This window comes from Leptonychotes weddellii, chromosome 10, assembly GCF_054177405.1.
Source record: "Leptonychotes weddellii isolate Sample4059 chromosome 10, ASM5417740v2, whole genome shotgun sequence".
Lineage (NCBI taxonomy): Eukaryota > Metazoa > Chordata > Mammalia > Carnivora > Phocidae > Leptonychotes > Leptonychotes weddellii.
In genome coordinates this window covers 73,383,975-73,406,464 of record NC_138378.1, presented here as the reverse complement: position 1 = coordinate 73,406,464, position 22,490 = coordinate 73,383,975, and positions in this window count along the sequence as shown.

The window sequence follows — 22,490 nt, the reverse complement described above, 5'->3', positions numbered from 1 at the left end:
TTTAATTGCCATGATGGGGAAAAAAAAAATCAACAACCTGGCTCCATAAAATAAACCCTTAGTAAGATGCTTGAAAATGCCATTGCCTGGGTTTAAATTGGGATTAAATTAGGATTTCTGTGGTTAGGACTCAGGTGTTGGCATATTTTAAAAACTCCCCCTACCCTGGTGATTTTAATGTGCAGCCCACAATGAGGATGACAGTTCTGGATAAAGGTTGATGACGTGCAATGGAATGCCTGTGTTCAATAGGTCACCATGACACAGGATCATTCTAGCGGATCAGGATTTCTTGGACAGGACAAAGGTGAAGGAGAAATGTATCTACTCATAGAGAAGAGAGAGACAATTGCAGCTGGCCAGGTAGGCAGCAGTAATTATCAAGTAAAATCATATTGTTTCAATGTGAGTTTAAAATTTAAGTAATAAAAAACCTTATGTTGTTATTACTAATTTCTTTATCAAACAAAGAACATAATTAAATGGCATAGCTTCCCTCATCTTTCTCAAGTCAAGGAGTTTGAGCATTTTAATGAGAATGCATTTCTGGGGTTGCTGGGGAAAGTCAACTCCCAAAATAAATTCTACATTTCTTTCATTATCCAGAAACATCTTGGCTCTGTTTGTTTAGTTTAGGTTTTTCATTTTTGTTTTGGTGGTTGGTTGGTTGGTACTAGAATTCTGTGCATTGCTTGGGCTGTTTATTTTTTATTTATTTATTAGATATTTATTTATTTGTCAGAGAGAGAGAGCACAAGAAGGGGGAGCAGCAAGCAAAGGAGCGGGAGAAGCAGGTTCCCTGCTGAGCAAGGAGCCTGACACGGGACTCGATCCCAGGACCCTGGGATCATGACCTGAGCCGAAGGCAGACTCTTAACCGACTGAGCTACCCAAGCATCCCTGCTCTGGCTGTTTAATTCAGAGAAGGGTGTACTATCCAAAGCAAATGAGTATTTTCAGTTCAAAGATAGAACTCTATCAGTACTTCCCAAATAACATGTGCACTATGTGATATATGAAAGATTTTTTTATTTTAGTTGTTTTTTATTTATTCTACTGTTTAGTAAAAGAAATTTAAGTAGCATTTTGAACCTGTGCTTTGATGGAAATTATTCTGTAGAGTGGATTTGACTTCTAGAGTAAAATTTGACTTGACTTAAACCAATTTCATAAAGCATAGTAGAGGGGTTGTTTAGTATGTATTGTAAAATTAATGAAAATAGCACATGAAGAAAATCTCTCTATATATGCTCTAATTAAATAACAGGAGAAAAAAAATAATTGTAAGTCAAACAATTAAGCATTCAGGATGTTCATTATGTTTCTCTGCCACCCCTACACTCCCCACCACAGACCCATAAGCATGCAGTTGTCTATTTGAATGGATTTGACTTTATCTTCCTCTATTCCCCAAATTAGTTTAGTGAAGACACTTTGGTAGTATTCTTTAAAAGACAAAGTATTTGTCGATGATGTTCTAAAGTATTTAAACAATGGAAAAGGACAATACCTTTATGCCCAATGGGTTCAGCACTTACTTCACAAAAGAACCAGCCCCCGACCTCCATGAGTGACACAGACTGTCTGAGAATCAATAACTTTTGGTCACAGGAAAAGACAGACTGGAGAGAGAGAGGGAAAAAAGAAATGCTCATTCTGACGTTTCTCAGAACTATGTTTCTGCTGATTCTGTTACTCTTTAATTGCACTTGCTAAACAAAACATGCTGATAGGCCAAACAGAATTAAATTACCCACACAAGCCAGGTAGAAGAGCATCCTTTTTCACCTGCTCTGAGGAAGCTATGCTTCAAGGTTCTTCTCCACTAGCGAGTTCCCTTTCTCTGTCTTAAGACCATTTATTATATCTCATTTCTCACTAAGCTTTTTCTTCCAAAACAACCATCTCAAGAGTGTTAAGTTAAGTGATTCATTACCACATCCCCCCTATATTATATTACAAATTTAATCAGCTAATTATTTTTTTCACATTGCAGATATTTAATTATTAGCTAGTTCCTCTCTTAGGAGTCAACCAGACTACACAGAGATGGGGTTTAGTACAACCCATTTTCTTCCTCCTTGTTTCAAAAGGTACTAAATAATTTCATTGGAAATCACCAAAAACAAAACAAAATAAACAGTAAAAATGGTTTTGGCAGTCATATGATGAGGCAATGTCAGAAGTTTTCAGCAGCCTGTTCAGGTTGCCACAACTCATAGAGAAGAACTTATAGTTATTCATAGTTAATTTGGTTCCCATATCAGGTCATGGCTAAAAATACAGCGTTCTCAACATCACCAACAATGACACCAACCAATGTCACCAACCAATGACCAACAGATCCATTTCCATTGAAAAACAATCCAGAAGTCACTCATTCCTAGCCATAGTTACACATCAGATTCTCAAATACACTTGATCAAATATTCTCAATTCATATAAATTCCTAGGTAATTATGCAGCTGAGATAAAATGAAATGCTAAGCAATTATTTAGGAAATAAAGCAACACAGACCTTCCAGTCTAGAAAATATGAGCCATATTTTCATACCCTCCCCCTTCTATTTTCAGTTACTGTTCATCTAGATCATCTAAACTTTGGTCTCAAACCCTCAATTCATTTAGCCCATTGAGATACAGCCTTTGCTCAATGATATATAAATTCTCACCATCAACTTACGAAGAGGAGAAAAAAATGGTTGTAGCCTAATAAAATGTGATGAAAAATAAAAAAAGAAGATAGTAGGAAGGGAAAAATGAAGGGTGGGGGAATCAGAGGGGGAGATGAACCATGAGAGACTATGGACTCCGAGGAACAAACTGAGTGTTCTAGAGGGAAGGGGGGTGGGGGGATGGGTTAGCCTGGTGATGGGTATTAAAGAGGGTACGTATTGAATGGAGCACTGGGTGTTACACGCAAACAATGAATCATGGAACACTACATCAAAAACTAATGATGTAATGTATGGTGATTAACATAACATAATAAAATAAAATAAAAAATAAACCAACAACAATAACAAAACACCACATAAGAGTTAGATTGGTCCTAGAATCAAATTAGGACAATTGAGACCTAAAAGAAGAAATATCATGGCACTGCAAATGGAGAACACCTGAATAATGTAAATAGGCATGGTTGCCTTAAATCCTTTTTAGAGTAATGAAGGGTCAACATGAATATATCCATGCATACTTATAAACATGCAGAGAGATTCAGTAAGTTGCTCAAGTTTGCACAGCTAGTAAGTAATGGATCTGGGATTTGAGACCAAAGAAATGCACCCACCCAAAAACCAAAAGTAATTGAAAAATTTGAATGAATGATCACAGAGCGTGGTATTTGGTCAGATCCTTAAGTGAAAGGCCAGCCAGATGACGATCTGGGGGGATAGAACATTTTAAGTAAAGGGAGCTTCAGATGGAAGAACCCGAGGTGGGAAGAGGCTGGAAATGAAGGTAAAGGAGAAGCCAGCTGGGCTAGAGCAAGCCCCATTTATCAATGCCATTGTTGTCCACTTGCATTATAGTACCAGAGATTGGTAATGGCCACATCCTCCAGAAAGCACAGGTGACCACTTTTCATTCCAAAGGAAAGGCCTTTTGATTCTTTTGGCATTTCAATCGTTAGTGTGTAAGGTAATTACTAGCTGGCTAACATTTGAGCAGGATTGATAGATTCCATTTAGGTCAATGTGTGGCTTATGCTTTCCCACCCCAGGAAATTTGCCAAGGTCAGTAGGTTATAGGGCAAATAAATGCCACGATATGTCAGAATTTTTTATTCTTCTTGCATTCCTCTGGCCTTCTTGTTTCCAGTTCAGCCTGGAAAGCTGATGGTATAAGCCCTATTCCAGTGCTGCACATGTAAACCCTTATTAATACTCCACGACTAGGTCAAGGTAGTAGCAGGTATTTGAGGTATTAAAAGATTTTTCCAAACACTTTATTTACTACCATAAATGAAAAATAAAATGTACAAAAAACTGTGTTTATTTTATAAACTCTATTATCCTTCTTGGTTTTTTTTTTACTGAATTATTCTTACATACAAAAAAAGCTGTAGCACATTTAATGCGTACATCTTGATGAGTTTGAAGATAAGTGTTCACCCATGAAACCATCGCCATCTACAATGCCCTAAACTTAACCATCACCTCTATAAGTTTCCTCCCTTTTACCTTTAGATAAGCGTAAGTAAATTTGTTGTCTTTTAAAAAGGTAGAATTGATAAAACAACGTGCATTTGGGGAGATGGGGTTGGATGGGGTTTCTGAGGATAGCCATTTTGGTTTGTTTTTCCCTTCTATCAGGTATACACATTTTGATGCCCTATAGATATAACCCTAGATCTCAAAATATGGGGAAAAAATAAAACTAGAAAATATTTTATTTCATAGTTGATATAAGCAATATATTCAATTCAGATCCATAAGCAAGTTTATTCAAAACCATCTGCAACCTAAAACCTAAAAATTCTGCCTGGAATTCTAGAGCTCATTTTGCTTGAGCTCAAGAAGCCCATGTCTAATAAAAAATTAAAATACTTCTGAAATTCAAGAAAAATTGTTAGAGTCTAATCAGTCTTTGTGACATAATGAAGACAGCCAAGTGGGATGCATCTGATCCAGGTATAACAGTTATTTACTGAAGCTTGGACCCAACACTACTGGATACATTATCCAATGGCCTTCTTATAGCATAGCTATTTATTATGATTTCTTAATTATTTGTTCCAGAAAGGTTCATAATTATAAGCCCACCACTAATGATGAGGCAATATGTGATTGCTTAGTAATCTCATTTTTTATCTGATGTTAATTAATGCCCACTTATAGATTGTGACTTAACCATAAAAATCCACTTGGTCCTTGAATTTAACCTTTTATATTCACTGAATAACTAGGAGAATGTGCTCTATGGCACCCAGGTAGGTCCAATATGCTGGTTTTATTAACTTTCAAACATACAGCGGCACTATCTCTTGGTACGAACTATATGGATTCACTCCATGAGTAGTATTTGGGACATGGCATCAGCATAGAGTTTGAAGGGGGAGGGAGATAAGTATCATTCTTTTCTTCACTCTAAGAGGCAGCTCTCTGTCAAGATTTCAACATTTTTAATGTTGACAAGCATGTACACTCTGAGACACATTTTTTTGCCTGGTTCATTATGTAAATTATATTCATGTAATGCATCACTTGGGTATTCAGGTGCAAGCCCATGGTGTCTAATACATGTCCTCCTTGTCAGGAGCGACAGCACTATACATTTTTAGTAAAGATAACTGATCAGGGGAAAGAAAAAATAACTGCTATTTTCAATCAGAACTATAGAAAGTACCCTTAGTCCAGAAAAGATGTGATGCCAGGCTAAGGCTGTAAAATACATCTCTGACCTTATTATCCAGGCTCCTGTGTTAAATATAGTGGCCATAATAGAATTTGTATGCCCTAGTTTCTGACAGGTTGAATGTTGCTTAGTGATCCAGGAGTGGAAAATGGCTGTCTGCATTCAAAGGAGATCATAGATTACAGACATTTCCTGGGCATTGCAACCAGAGGATGCTGTTACAATGGCTCACAAAAAGAGAGACAGCCTCCTAATGCCTGTAATTGGAAGGGCGCTGTATTTATTATCTATTACTGTGTTATGAATTACTACAAAACTATTTCTTTATCTCAGAACTATTTATCTGTGGGTCAGGAATCTGGGACGGCTTAGCTGGTTCCTCTGTTTCAGGGCCTCTTATGGACTGTGGGCAAGGGGTCAACCTGGGCTGGGGTCAGCTCAAGGCCCAGCAGGGGAAGGATCTCATTGTTTGCAGTAGAAATAAGTCATTAGGGTTACTTCACCAAGGGGACTGGAGTATACAAGGGTGTGAATACCAGGAGGCAGGGGTCATTGGGAGCCATTTTAGAAGTCTTCCTACCAAAAGAACAGGGGTCTCTTAGGTACCCAGATATCCCTCCCCTATGATGACATACTTATCACAGCACCTAGTGAAACTTACAAGCTAGCACAATGAAATGGTAGCACCTTGGATCTCCTCCTACGCCATGTTGACTGGCAGGACATTTAATGGTGTTATTCACGGGAAGTATTTGACAGAGTGCAAGAAGGGAACTTATTTTTCAATTCTAAATACAAGCAGAAAACCATACAGGTTTTAACACCCTTTTCCTTCATGTCTCCAATATATACAAAGCCTCTTCCAAAAGTCCAGAAGAGAACCTTAATCTTGCAATGTAGAAGGCAGGCACAGCAGGGTAGCTGAGGGAACTAGGGAGCTGCAGCAGTCTGGAGCCAGCCACGGCCAGCATTGCACAGAAGCATAAGCCTTTAGTGAGCACCACTTGACAAGCACTCTTAGCTGATGACTCTACTCTTGCCAAGGGCATAAGCAAGGCCTTAACAATAAAGCCATTGAAACCAGGAGCAGACTTTGCCCAAGCAGGAGGTACAAATGATGTGTGACAGGAGCCATGTTTGGCAAACAAGAGGAGAACATAGAATAGTTAAGAACATTGCCTTGGCTGCACTGGCTAAAGGTTATCACTAATCTTAACTGGTAAGGAACTAAAGATTGCCACTAATGTCCACTGTGTATTTGTTATATTTCATAAATAGATGGGTAGGATTTTCCTATGAATGACTTAGAGCTCTCTCTGGCTTGTGTGACAATGACCCAGCTGTTACTGATGGCTTCCTTCTTTGGGGGAAGGTGTGAGGCTACAATTTTCCATGGGTGCACAAGGGACTACCCCCAAATCACTTCCCAAGCGACCAAACACTGGGCATCTATATTTCCTCAGGACAGCCTTAAAAATTTTGATTCTCAGCTAAGACTTTTCAGAACAAAGCAAGCCCAATATACTTATACCCCTTCAAGTCTCCAAACAAAATTGCCTTATAAAAAAAAAGGGGGATACCAGCAGGGGTCAAAATTCCTTCAAGGGAAGAAGAGCCTCACAGTGTATCCAGTGGCCTGCCTGCCTGTGCACACTGTCCTGCAGGATGAGCAGAGAACTGGAGACCCCCATGTCTGCTGATCCTTCTGCTGCTGGGTTCTATCTGCACCAAGTGATATTGCTGGTGCCCACACTGAGAAGTTTGCCCTCAATAACTAGATGATCACTACTTACAGAAAATACTATATTATTTTCATTATAGAGTCAGTCTTACTCATTTTGTTGTTGTTTTCATTTTTACAGCCCAGATTTAAAGAACCAGCTGCACATCGTAATAGAGAAGTACACGGGCCCCTGTAGAAACTATGAGAATGAATGTTCCATGCCCAGAATGGACAACATCTGGTAAGTCGCACATTTCATAAAATGCCTTCTTAACCAGGTTTATTTCACCCTGGGTGTCTTGTGTATAACACCGAAATCTTATCATCAGTAATTTATTGTTTTAGTTCTTTTTTGAGTTATTAAAGCTTAAAGGTTGTCTTAGCCATGATTCCACAAGAAGCATAATCTGAGAAAATGGCTGTGCATGAGTAGTTTATTTGGGAACATGAGGCCAGGCAACCAGAGTGAAACAGGAAGGAGAGAGAGCCCATGCAAGGACATCACTCAAGGTGACTGGTTGCACAGTCCTGTGGGATCATCTGAGAAGCAGAATGGAATGCATGTCAACATGTTCTAGGGTAGGAAAGGGGACAAAGGAAGAAGCATTAACCATTGACCCTCAGTTCCCATTGGCAAACATTTCTCCCACCCTGGAATTAATTCCTCCCACTTCTAGGTTTCACATTTTCTGATACCAGTTGAGTTCTTAAAACCCCCATTGCTGTGGTGCCAAAAAAGAAGTTTCACGTGTGCCGGAGGCAAGAGGTCTCTGGCATCAGCCTGAAGCAAGGCTGTATTTACTGGACACTGGCTGGAGGGGGCACAGAACTGTCATTTGCAATAGCGGCTGACATAGAATGTAGATGTGGCTTAGAAGATCAGAAATGGTGCTTAAGAGGTTTCAGATAGAAAACCCTTGTGGAGAGGACACCAAGCCTCAAAGGGGTAACAACTCAAATGCATTGCAGCTTGTTCCTTAGTGGAAACTAAGAGAGCACTGAAGCTATGAGACACAAGAAATCATCTTCTGAAGGGCGAGTTTGGCTTGTTGGTGTCACTGGGTGCCATGATGAGTGTGTCATTGTAGCGGAGGGATATTCTGTGCCCCTGAGATACCTTCTAAATTCCTTTGGTAGGATGCCTTTTAAAATGGTCCCCCAAACTCCCACCTCCTGGAATTCATGCCCTGGTGTAATCTCTCCTTGTTTATGGGCTGGACCTAGTGACCTGCTTCTAATGTGAAAGATGAATCATAGAACACTGAGGGCCAAAATGATTTCATTTACATTTTTTTTTTTTTTTTAAGATTTGAGGTTGGTGAGAAAGGGCCAAATGAGAATATAGTCTCCAGGAAGGCACAGTTTGGCCATAGGACAGGGTTTGGCATATGACAGATGCTCAATCAGCATTCGTTGAATGAGTACAATTGAGTGGGGGGGGGTGAATAAGTGATGATTAGTATCTATATCAAGGAAAGACCAGGCCTAATTGATTTTGAGTGGTAGCATGAGTAATCAGGATTTCTCCCAATAAGCAGAGTGAGAAGTTAAAACTTCTTACATGGCACTGGAAAGGTCATGGGACAAGTATTGAGAAAACTACTAGCTGTTTCGCTAAAATGCTCCGAGCCTTATTCTCTTTTCCTGTCAGAGGAGATGCTCATAATCAGGATCTTACAAAGTTGCTGGGAGAAACGTGCGTGTCTACATAAAAGTGGTTTACAAATCCACAAAATGCTGAACAATGTTTGTTACTAGCTGTCCCGCCTGCTCCAGCGGTCACCTGTGACCTGCCATCCCTCTCCTTGGAGTTAGAGCCATAGGGGAAATTCCAAAGTCCCAGGAACCATTTCTGGTTTTTCCTCACCTTCCAAATGAAATAGTTTGGCTTTGCCCTAAACCAAGGTGAAAGCAAGGTAGAAATGGAGAAAAGAACAAAGGGGGAGGAACTTGGATGGAGCAAGTGTAATAACTTGCCATGAAGACTTAGGAAGATTTATACTTTGCCAAAAAAAGAATGTGATATTTTTTCATGTGGCACATTTATGAATTAATTTCTTTCTGGTGTGGTTTGATGGGGCCTGAGAGGGAACATGAGAACCTTTAACCCAAGCTCTAGAATGTCCAATATTGCTTAGGACTTCACATTCCTCTGTTGATTCCCATTGACTCAGCTCCAGATTTGGATGTTTTTCCCCTAGTTTTCACCAAAATCACACCTGTAAGAAGGAAAACAGGCCTGGAGGATTGAAGTGCTTATAGAGCTGTCAGCTCAGTGTCTTGGAGAGAGGCCCTGAATAGCAGCAGGAAGAAGGCGGTTCATTTTGGAGAAGTGGGAAGAGAGTTGGGAATCCAAGATAGGGGAGGACTGGGGAAAGGCCAGCAGTCTATGAGTCCACACCCTTCATAGACGCTCAACTCTGAATGGTAGGATGACATCCACTGTTCAGTTATTGAAATACAGCTGTACCACCTGGGAAGTACATGCTACCATCTGAGGGTCTACCTCCTGCCCTGGGCATGTGGGCCCTCCCCCAGTGTCTACCCCACCAGAGAGCCCACAATCCAGCAGTTAGAAGGATAATGCCTGGCTTAGCATGGCGCCTCCTGGACCCTGCCCTAGCGATGGCCTGCCTTTGAACTTCTGCAAGTTGCTCAGACTATCCTACATCTAAGTGAAAGCTGCCTAAATTCTCTGCTTTCTCCCTCCCCTAGTTCCCACTCCGAATGTAGGTGCACACACAGGTGCCTATGTGCACACACATGCACACATGGCACGTGCATGCATGTACACACAAAATCCACACACACACGTGCACGGGTGTGTAAATGCACACACAAACACCTATGGATACAAACACACATGCCTGCAATATACACATGCACAGACATGCACACACATCTATCCTCACTTTGCCCCAGCTTCACCACCTCCCCTCTGCTTTCGTTCTGTTAGCGTCTAGGGCTCAGCGCCTGAGCCTCACCTTCAGTGTAGTGATGGCAGAGCCTGCAAAGGAAAACTCACTCCACTGGCGCGTTTCCCCCCACGGATGCCCTGTGCCAAATTACTCCAATACTCCTGGAAGTACTTAACATTTACAAACTGTTTCCTTTAAGCCAAAATAGGTATAAACCTTACTTTTCTCATATGAAAAATGATACTAATCATATCTAGCCCACACATTTGTTAAGAAGAATGCATAAGGTAATATATGTAAAGGATTAGCGCAGCTCCTGGATGTACCAATTACAATAATTGGTAGCTGTTGCTCTCATGGCGTTTATTATTAATATTTTTATCGTTAGGTTTGTTGTGTTCTTTTTATCATTAGGTTTTTTGAGTTTTGAGTTCCCATATCCCTCCAGTTAACTCATCACTGTTTCAAGATGATGTCTATAGTAAAGGACAGAGAATATAAGAAAATGCTTCTCCACTTCTTTTGTTTCTTCTTTTTGCCTTAATTTAAAAAGAAAAGGAGAGAGGCAAGTATGCCTAGAAGCTTTGGGTTAAATTTAAATGAACTTAGCAGCTGACATTCATAGAAAACCAAAATAAGCTAAGAGTCTTTAAAATATATTCCTTCACAATGTCAAATTTCAATTAAATCTCAACTAACAATTAAAATAATTTCACGAGTTTCAATTAAGGAGGGGGAAGATTCAAGATACAGCCTCCTTTCTGGAAGGTCACTACAGATTTTTCTCGCACCTCTTTCTGCGACACAAGGGGCATATAATATACCTATTATACTTCCAGGGAGGACATTAGGAAAGTCTAAACTACATCCAAAGTGTACTTTACCCCTAATAATTAGAACTAGATGAACACTAGAAAAAAAAAAATGTGAACCTGCTCAAACTAAATCGGTTCAGCTCTAACTGATCTAATGCAGTTTTCCAAAGAATAATTGATATTATATAATCGTAACTGCCAGTTTATGTCACGAAAGTGACATTTGACACTTTCCTGCTAACCAGCCTAACATCATCAATTAAAACATCGCTTGTGTAATGACATTTCACCAGTCAGCTTAACATCATAAATTACGACATCACCTCTTTTATGAAACCAGAAGATTGAAGAAAAGCAAACGGGAAGACAGTCTACTGAAAACTAGCATTCTTCTTGGATTTGTGCTTTCAGAATCTTTTATGCTCTAGTCATGTTACCAGGGTGATTATTAGTTAGTAGATAAATTAATTAATATATACATAATTAAATAAATATTATAAAATCGTAGTGGAAGTCATAAGAACAAAGTGTACATTTTCTAGTTTCCCTTAGTTATGGTTCAACATCCCTGGATGGCGATAACAGGATTTTATTTCACAACTGAACTGTGAAATGGCTATTCTTGGAAATCCTTGGAAAATGGGAAACAGGAAAGAAAACCTTTGAGTTTGGGCTTGAATTTGGAATAGTATATTCATGTCTCACCAAACCCATTTAAAAACAATCCATATGTCAGGAGGGCTGCATATTACCCATAGGATTTCCAAAGACTACTTGTTTTTCACCTGAGGCTTATAAGCATGTGCTGTAGAAAATGTGACAGGAAATAGATCTTGTAAGATGGAAGACCCTGATCCCATAAAAGGAACATTCATTGTTGTCCATCTAAAATGCTGGGTTTTAAGGCAGAAAAGAGTTGTTTCCCAAACTGTTTATTGAGCACCTGCTAGGCCAATTGCTGTAAGAATAAGGAAACTGAGGGGCACCTGGGTGGCTCAGTCAGTTAAGCATCTGCCTTCTGCTCAGGTCATGATCCCGGAGTCCTGGGATGGAGCCCCTGTTTAGCAGGGAGCCTGCTTCTCCCTCTCCCTCTGCTCCCCAACCCCCCCCCCACCCTGTTCATGCTCTCTCTCTCTCTCTTTCAAATAAATAAATAAATAAGTAAAATCTCAAAAAAAAAAAATAAGGAAACTGAGTCTAAGAGGAAGGGAAAAAATTGGCCTCTCCTTCAGTCCTGTGGTCTTGCTGTGATCAAGCATGAAAATGCCAGGCACAGTGCCTCATTTATGATAGCTACTAAACAGTTATGTTTTGCCTTCTCCACCCCCCTTTTTTTTGAAGATTTGGTAGTAGAGGGTTAAAGGTGACTTTTCAGTGTCTTAATCCACCATTTTCAACATAGTAATCAAATAAACTCCTTCAAAGTCATTTATGTAATTAGGTATATGAATATCATAAGAATTGTGAAAAGATTTTTTTTTCTTTTTATACCATGCAACTGAGCAAGGAAAACTGTAAAGAATAAGGTAGACATTCTTGACTTCTACTAGCATTCAGTTTGGGACATACTGGTCACATATCTTCTTCCAGGCTAACCTATTATGTAAAATAAAAAGGAAGTGCTACCAACAAAAGTGACACCAAATAGGTCATATCAGAATTCTCACAGTTCTACTTGGTAGTTGGGTTTTTAGTTTTTAAGCCCAATCTTTGAATTCACTAGATTAATGGAGTTTCCTACATCAGCCAACAGAAAAACAACAACAACAACAAAAAACAAGTGAACAAAAATAAAGGGAAAACAAGAAGTTACTTGTATTTGAGTATTTTAACTAGTTTGCACAGAATTAACAAATTCTGCTTTATCCTGAATTGTACTACTGTAATAGGCAAGTTTCAGCCTTGATTGGCACTGGGAAAAGTCATGGCTACTTGCATTGTTTGATGGTTGAATGCCAAAAAGTACCAAAAGTTCAGGTTTATCTTGAGATGGTTCTTGATGGATGCTTCATTCTGACAAGGGAAATTTTTAGTAGTTTTTTCAAGGCTTAAGAAGATAAAGTACATGACTTTGTGTCATAAAAGGTCTTCCTTTATTTATTGCTTTTGAAATTTTAGTCGCATCATGAGATTTCTATTTGTTGATTTTTGATGGAAAAGTAACCTTGAGAACATCTTTGGTTGAATAAGGTAAGAATTAAGTCTGATATCTGCGATAAAGAGAAAAGTTACATATTACTATTGACTGGTTGCCATTTATAATAAACACTCCTCATATATGCACACATATTTTGGATGGGTGGGCAGAGTTATTCGCTTTGCAGAATTCACAATTTATAGAAGGCATTGGAAGTGATGTTTGAGAATTGCTTAGCCAGTTTTGATAATGAATTAATTCAATAGCGGACTTCAAAGTATAGTACAAATTCCAAGTTTCCGAGTAATTTTATGTAAGTTGAGGCATGTTTGGCTATATTGGAACATGAATAAATCTTTGAAACAAGTGTCACAAGGAGTGAGAGGAGTTTGAAAGGCTCCAAGTGCACTTGCTTTCTTCTTCAATGAGCAAAGCCTGAATGAGGTATCCAAACAGTGGTACGGGGATGTGTTCATTGCCATGAAAAGAGTTTTTAAATTGCAGAGTAAAATTTTAAACAAATCCATGTAAACTGTCAGAGCATATCTTAGTCATTTCTATAAGGGGGCTGTGATTTACTTTGTCTCATTTCTCGACCTTTTTTTTTTCCCAAAAAACTTTTTGCTATGAATATTTATGCCTAGACTTCATTTACTGACTGAATTTCCACTCTATTGGAATTATGTATCCCCATAGTGCACCCAAGAAAGGTGAGCAGTTAGAGGTGAGGAAAGAGATTTCCTGACCTTTTAGAAATAGCAAGCTACAGTGGATTAAGTACAGCCTGAGTGAGGTTACTTGTGGATTGGTGGAGTGTAATTACCTCAAAATTATCTCAGTGAAACAATTAGTGTGCAATAGATTCAGTGCCAGGTCTGTCGTTGTTCTGAACTTCAGTTAAAGCATCTCACTCCATCCCAAAATTGGGCAATTTATAATTCTTGCGGTAGATGCTAGTGAGGGACTCCACATATTCCTGCTGCTGAGTGCAGACTTATTTACAGCTGTGCTTGTCAAGTGAGTTGCAAATGCGGAGGTGCTAGACTTGATGTGATGGAAGGGTTTCCTTGGTGATGAAGTGTTCACTAGACAAGTTTCCTGAGCCGTCAGATATGGAGACAACCTCGAAGCCCACTCTCATTACAGTCTTCAAGAGTTCAGGCTGAAGGCTCTGGACTTTTGGCTCTCAACCCCACAGCTGGTTCTTTTTAAAACTGAACTTTAGGCAAAAGGAACTCAAGCTTGAACACAGTGCAAAAATGTACATTTTTGGAAGTCATCTCAGTTTCCTCTTGGCATTTTTATGGAACTGCTTCAAGTGGAAGGGGCAGTTTGATTTCATCTCGGTTATGTTTCTGATGAAATTTAGAAGGTATTTCTTAGGCTAACCTACCATCTAAACACAGGATGGGTTAGTCATAGTTTTGCCGTGGCTGTTGTTTAAAGGAAACATTCAATTTTTCCTTTACAGAAGCGTCTAAGCAGCTATTTTTTTAATAGTTAAATAAGTTAAAAATATGTGAGAAATCACAGTCAAATGGGATTACTTTTTCACAATTATTTTTTTCTAAATCAATTACTTACTATATAACCTGAAGGTGGTGTTGTTGTAGTTAGGGTAAAGTGAAGGTATCAAATGAACTTATGTTTATACTTTATACGAGCAACTATTTCTTTTACTCAATAGAAGGAGTAAGGAGGTGCATGCTGATACATAAACAAGAACAACTTATTCTGCAACTTGAATGGAAATCAAGTAATACCAAAAAAAAAAGATCACCCAGAAGTGTGTTTGAAAGATTGTAGATGTTTAGAGTTCTTGAATAAAAAGGAACATAACATTGTAAAATACATTTTTATTTGTTTTTGCTATCTGTAACAATATAGTGAATAAAACAACCTGGATATACCACAAAGTAAACAAGGCTAGGAAAGAAAAATGGCTAAAATGAGCCTTATTTTGTTAGGAAAGCCATTTATTGATATTCACTAAGTACCAAGTACTGTGTTGAGATTTCATGTATCTTCAATAAGTCATTTATTTTACATAGCCATTGTTTCAAGTGAATAATATCATCCTAACTCTAGATGAGACGTCTCAGCCTCAGAAAAAATTAAGAAAGTGGGAAATGCCCCACAGCCAAACAGTAATAGGGCTCCAGTATGAACTTAGGTCCAATTCCAAAGTTACAACTTCTTTTTACCATTTAATTTAGTGAGTAGCTTTCTAACACTGGGGAATACTGACAGAAAAAGAGAGAAGGTTCTGTTAACATTCATTCTGGGGGGTGCTATACATTTAAAACTATACAAAATACGAAGTGGAAGAAATTGATATAATTTAAGGGTTATTCATGAGAAGGGGATGATCATATGCTTTGGGGGAAAAATGGTCACATTTATATGCTCAATTAATCTTAATGCTTAATTTATTAATTACGAAGACTATCTGAACATGATTCAAGCATTAGTCTTATAGCAGCCTTTTCCATTTCTTCTTTGCTTTTATGCAAGACTGCCTTAAGTGGAGGGTGCAGCTTTATTTATCTTATTTTTGTTTCTGACAAGATTTAAACAGGATTTCTTAGGCTAAAACACAATCCAGTGAAACTCAAGGATCAATGGCATCCTGATATGCAATTGCAATCTTTAAACATTTTTCCTTTGTTATTAGAATAAGCCTTTGGCTTGTGTTTAAAAGTTATGATTTTTGTCACAAATTTCCCTGGTGTGTGTGTGTGTGTGTCTGTGTGTGTGTGTGTCTGTGTGTGTGTAGCAAGTCAGCAGTGTGGTAGGAAGTATGTTGAACTTGAAGCAAAAATATTCTGTTGGCTCTGGTTCACACCCTTTTAGGGGTGCTGTTTGGTTAGTCCCTTGGTGGATCCAGGCCTCCCTTCCCTCATCTGTCAGCAGGATGATCTAGAAAACTTCATTCAACCCTGAGTTCTTTCACCATTAGAAAGTTTACTTTTGGAAAATTTATTTGTGTAACTATATAGTTCAAAATATTTTCTTAAAGTATAACTGAAAGCCTAACCACTTAAGGTTAGACTCTTTTTTATTATGCAGAGCCCATGGCTATTCTTTTTTATTCTTTAATGAGCTTTAATGGGATGTACTACTTAAATTCAGCCCCAGTTATCTGAATATGTTTTTCGGAATGATTCTTATTTAGACAAACTGAATTAGAACTATCCACTCAGCACTATTTTCTTCTGTAACAAGCACTTTAAAAAATAATAAGAAGTCCAAGGCTTTTGTAAGGTTGGCAGCTTGCTATATTGATAGCATATTGATATTGATAGTATATTGATAGTTCCACCTACGTGGGGAACTAGAGTACACATTCCCAATATGAGATGTTGAAACCTCTTCCCCAATTCTGAACTTCTAAATGACTTCAGATTTCATTTTGTGTACACTCACTTTCTGGTGATCTCACTCAGTCTCATTTATACCATTTATAATGCTGATGATTCCCACATTTTTGTCTCTAGACCAAACTTCTCTCCTGACTTTAGACTACCTCACTGACATGTAACTGTCTGTTAGACTGCTTTACTTGAATGCTGTTATGGGCTGACTCACCCTCCCAAAAAGATAACACTGAAGTCCTAACCCCCAGGACCTCAGGATGTGACCTTATTTGGAAGTAATCAAGTTAAAATGAGGTCCTTAGGGGAGACAAACTTTACACACAGAGAGGATGATGTGAAGGCACATAGGAGGAAAACAGCCATGTGATTGGAAGGATGCATCTACAAGCCATGGAATGCCAAGGGGTGTTGGCAAACACCAGAAGCTAGAAGAGGCAATGAAGGATTCCCTCCTAGAGTAATCACAGAAAGTAGACCAACGCCTTGATTTCAGAATTCTAGCCTCCGGATCTTTGAAACAATAAATTTCTTTTGTTTTAAGCCATCCAGTTGTTGGCACTTTATACAGCAACCTTAGAAAATGAACTAATGCCTAATAAGCATCTCAAGACTAACTTGCCTCAAAGAGGGCTCCTGTCCAGCCCCCACATCCCCATCTCCTGCTGCTTCTCTCCTTCTCTGTCAATGGGAACTCTATTTTACCAGTTGCTCAGACAAAACCCTTTGGAGTCATCCTTGATTCCTATTATCCCCTCATCCTCCTCATGAAATCTTCCCTCAAAATATAGTATTTTATAGAATCTAAGATACCATCAACTGTGAGGTACATGATTATAGTATTCATCCCTAAGAAAGAAAAAAAAAATCTGGCAATCTTACAACTAAATGGTATTGCTTAGAATTTGTATTTTATACTTATCTAAAGATCTCCAAACTTATGTAGACATAATTTTTTCACCATATATCATCCTTGTTCATATAGCAAAGGAAAAATATATATGAAAGAAGTTGGTTAAGGTTTCCAAAAATACTATCAACTTCAGAACCCATTTTCTTAATTGCTTTGACTTGGAGGCACACAAGTACAGGTTTGTCCACCACACATCATTCATGGTGCCATTAAGAGTAGTAGCAATGCAGTGCTTGCTTCCTGCAGACATTAAGCAGAAGCTACCAAAATTCCATTGACCTGTGACTCAAATGAGCGAGAATCAAAGCTCCAAACCAGGTATGTGCATGTGCAGATAAATGGCACCTACATCTCTGTGCCTCCTGGCCTGTAGTAATGGCAAGAAGCCATCAATTATAACTTGGATCCCAATTTCAGAGGTGTTAAAATGTTAAAAAAAAATCTTAGAACCAAAATATATCTATTCTTTACCACTACCCTTCTGATTCAAGCCACCATCATATTTTACCTGCCTGCTCCTTGCACCTTAATTAGTTTCCCTATTTTTCTACCTGCCCCTCTATAATCTGTTCTCCACATAGCAGTCCATGTGATTCTTTCACACTGTGAATTCAATTTCCTTGAGCACACCAAGCATAATTGTAATTAAGGGCCTTTGTAGTTGTTGGTCCCTCTTCCTGAACTGCTCTTGTCCCAGATATCCAAATGTCTCACCTCCTCACCTCTTTTAAGTCACTGCTCAAATGGTGCCTTCTGAGCGAGGACTTTCCTGGACATCTGCTTAAGAATTGCTCCACCTACGTATTCTTTTTCCTTCCTTTGGTTTTCCTGTAGCACTTATTATATAAATATTTGAGTAAATGTTTATATACACATATACAAATATAAATATTTATTTATACAGTTATATAATATATATTGTATTATATTGCATTGTTTTCTACTCTACAAATATCCATAGATATAGAGATGATAGATATAGATAGATAGATAGATAGATAGATAGATAGATAGATAGACAGATAGACATTTATTTCTGTATTGTCTCTTCCCACTATAGAGTAAGCTCCAAGAGGACAAGGATGCTGTCTGTTTTTGTTCCTCAGGCCCAAAACAATGACTTGCACATAAACAGTAAATAGTAAACATCTGTTGAATGAAAAATGTGATAGAAGTGGGTTAAATGTAGTGAAATCAAATAACAAAATTGCCATAGAACCTGAGAAGTAGGGTCAAAAGCACTGGGTATCTCTCCCTGGGTAAGAAATGGTGGGCATCTTTCCCTGGGTATAAACTCTGTTCCAACTGTGATCAAGCTATAGACTCAGTGTTGGAGGAATAAATAGGATGACCATAAAAACAAACCCATCACCACCTGCTCTTCCCTGCTACGGATTGTTATTAAGACTCCAAAAAGAAGAACATAGAGGAAAAACAGAAATGAATGCCACTGTTTCTGGATACACTGCACTTCTTATATGGTATTCACAATGAACAAGTGATGGGGTGTTAGGATTCAAAGTCCTCCCAGCCACTGGAATGCTATCAGCCCTCCAGGACATGCCAGGTGTCAACTTTTCCTTGGTCTTCTATGCTCACCTTCTTCCCTCCCCCCACCCCGCTTTTTTCCCCCCAATGATCACAGAATAATGCCTGCTTGATTCTATTACTTCTCTGCATATAAATCTTTTTCTTCATCAGCACTGTACATTTCTGATGAGCAAGAACCTCATCTCCCATCTATAGAGTATATTTAACAGCCCCTAGCACAGGGATATATTCTTTTGGAAATGGATAAAGTTGCAGAGAAAAGTGGAACCTATTAACATTTAATAAGGGTGTCAGGGAGAGAGTCTTCACAGGGTGAGCCTTAGACAAGGTGTTTGGAAATTTACTTGCCAAGAATCTCATTGGATCGGAGGTCATAAGCACTAGAGAAAGAAGCGAATATCAATCAAATTGCTTTGTGGAGAGTTAAGTCTGTCCACATTTGTCTCTCATTTTAGGGAATTGAACAAGAGTAGAAGAACTTATCCTCAGTTTACCTACACTCAGAGGTACTTTTTAGGAGATTGTAGTTTATAGTTATGGAATGAAGCTTGGCAAGTATACAATGAAATTTTAGTTTTTGTTTTTGTTTTATTTATAGCTGATTGTTCATCATAGGTAGAGTTAGCTTTATCTGGACAACACTATCAACCTTAATTCTAGCTCTAGTGAACTTCTCTTTTGCCTTCAGACTATACACTTAGAGAAATTTCTTAAAATCCTTCCTGGAAGAAGCATCTTCTGGCAGCTACTTACCTTGAAGGCAATTTGAGTCATTATCTAAATGAATCTTAAGTGACCTATGCTATTTAATTTCCATTTTCCACTTTTAGTTCTTTTTTTTATCTTGCTATTCTGCCTTTTATCCAGAATAAAAATCATATTGAAATTTTAGAAATCATAAACAAAAAATGAAATAGAGGAGTTTTGAGAGTCTTTCTCTGGCTGGAACCTTAGTACACAATTTCATCTTTTATTAAGCAACCATATATTTACCTGATGTTAACAGTTGTACTGAACAGAGATCATCAATTTAAATAATCCATATGCTTATAAAGGGATTGGATGATTTGGGATATGAAAAAACAATGTTGTTTCAATGGTTCAGCTGTGCTGTGACTGGATGCAGAATAAATGTGATCTTTGAAAAGGTAGAGTAGCCCATACAGCTATCGTTTTATTCCATTTAAAAACTTTAGAACTCAGTGTATCATCTTTGCAAAGTAGGCAGAGTATCACTGTTGCACACCTTCAGAGAGCGTTATTCCCATTTATCATATGTGAACGGAATTCCTGGAACAGTAGCCTCCCGACATTTACAGAGAGCACAGTTTTGAGTGGTGCTTCCTGAAGTCCCATAGCCCTGAGGAATGCTGAGGTGGGTTTGAAGAACCAAGCCAACAGAATTAGAGGGAAAAATCTTCAGGCATCCTGGTTAGTTCTATGGAGAGTTCTCACAGATGCTACCCTCAAGTCAATAAATCTGCCATTTTAAACTAAAGATAAACACAAATAATAAAATCATTAGATTCAAGATTGAATGGACATGATAAAAACTCTCTTAAATGAAAACTTTTTAAAAATGTGTAAGTAAATAATGAAAAACTAAGTGGCATTAAATAAAAAGTAAAAAAAAAAAAACAAAAAGTGCACTCAGTAAAATGGTGACATGAATAACGAATAGTGAAAAAAAGATCAACAAGTAGCAAAATCATAAAATGATAAATGAATGAACAAATGAGTGAATGAATGAATGAATGATTAGATAAATAAAATAGAACACTAGCCAACAGTTCCAGGAAAGTCGTAGATAGGGGACTGAAGGCTAGAAGATACGGCCCCTACCCAGAAAGTCCTGGCAGGTCTGCTTTCCTTTTCCTGTCCTCGCCATCCTTTCCCCTCCTCAGCAAATCAGGAGAGGTCAGGATGGCTGAGGAAGCAGTAAGCACACCCACAAAATCTATTTTATATGTACATAAATTCTTCAGATGACTGTGAAATTCAAAAGCCTAGAACTGAAAAAGAATAAAGTATCTGACAAAGCTGTATTTATAGGAACGCATGCCTATATGACAACTCTCTCAATAAACTAAAAATAGAAGGGAACTTCCTCAACCTGATAAAGGGAATCTATCAAAAATCTGTAACAAACAACATATTGAATGCTGAAATACTAGGTGCTTTTCCCCTTAAGATCAGGGACAAGGCAGGAATGTCCACTCTCATCACTAATACTTAACATTATATTAAAGTTCTAGCCAGTTGAATAAAGGCAAGAGAAAAAAACAAGAGGCACCCATATTGGAAAGGAAGAAATAAAATTCTCTTTATTAGCAGATGACACAATAGGCTGTGTATAAAATCCTACGAAATCTCTTAAAGAGCCACTAGAATTAACAAATAAGTTTAGCAAGTTTGCAGTTTACAAAAAAAAATCAATTACATTTCTGTGGACTAAATGAACAATCACAAACTGAATTTTAAAAATCAATATCATTATATTAGCATCAAAGTATGAAATACCTAATGATAAATCTGACAAAAAATGTGCAAAACCTATACACTAAAATGTACAAGACATTGCTGAGAGAAATCAAAGAAGACTGAAGTAAATGGAGAGATATACTGTGCTCATGTATTGAAAGACTCTCAATACTATCAAGGGGACAGTTATCCACAAAATTTATCTGTAGACTGAACACAACACAAATCAAATCCAGCAAGATTTTATGGAAATTGGCCAACTGATTCTCAAATTTATAAAGAAATGCAAAGAACCTAAATAGCCCAGACAACTTTGAAAAAGGTAAACACAGCTGAAGCACTTACGGTACCTAACTTCAAAATTTATTCAAAAGCTCCAGTGAGGGGCGTCTGCCTTTGGCTCTGGTCATGATCTCAGGGTCCTGGGATCAAGCCTTGTGTTGGGCTCCCTGCTCAGCCGGGAGTCTGCTTTTCCCTTTCCCTTTGCCCCTCCCCCTGCTCGTTTCTTTCTCTCAAATAAATAAATGAAATATTTTTTTTAAAAGTTACAGTGCTGGGGCGCCTGGGTGGCTCAGTTGGTTAAGCAGATGCCTTCGGCTCGGGTCATGATCCCGGGGTCCTGGGATCGAGCCCCGCATTGGGCTCCCTGCTCAGCGGAGAGCCTGCTTCTCCTTCTCCCTCTGCCTGCCACTCTGCCGACTTGTGCTCTCTCTCTATCTCTCTGTCAAATAAATAAATAAAATCTTAAAAAAAAAGTTACAGTGTTTGTGGCATTGATATCAACATAGACAAATAGATCATTGGAACAGAATTGAGGGACCAGAACATTGATCTATATATATGGTCAATTTATTTTTAACAAAGATACAAAGGCAATTTAATAGAGAAAGGATAATCTTTTCAATGGTGCCAGAATGATTGGATGTCCATTTGAAAACAAAAACAAAAACCTTGATCAATATCATTCATTGTATTAACTCAAGGGGCACCTGGGTGGCTCAGTCATTAAGCATCTGCCTTCGGCTAGGGTCATGGTCCCAGGGTCCTGGGTTCGAGCCCTGCATCTAGCTCCCTGCTCAGCGGGAAGCCTGCTTCTCCCTCTCACACTCCCCCTCCTTGTGCTCTCTCTCTCACTGGGTCTCTCTGTCAAATAAATAAATAAAATCTTTTAAAAAAAATACTAACTCAAAGTCAATCATAGACCTAAATGTAAAACCTAA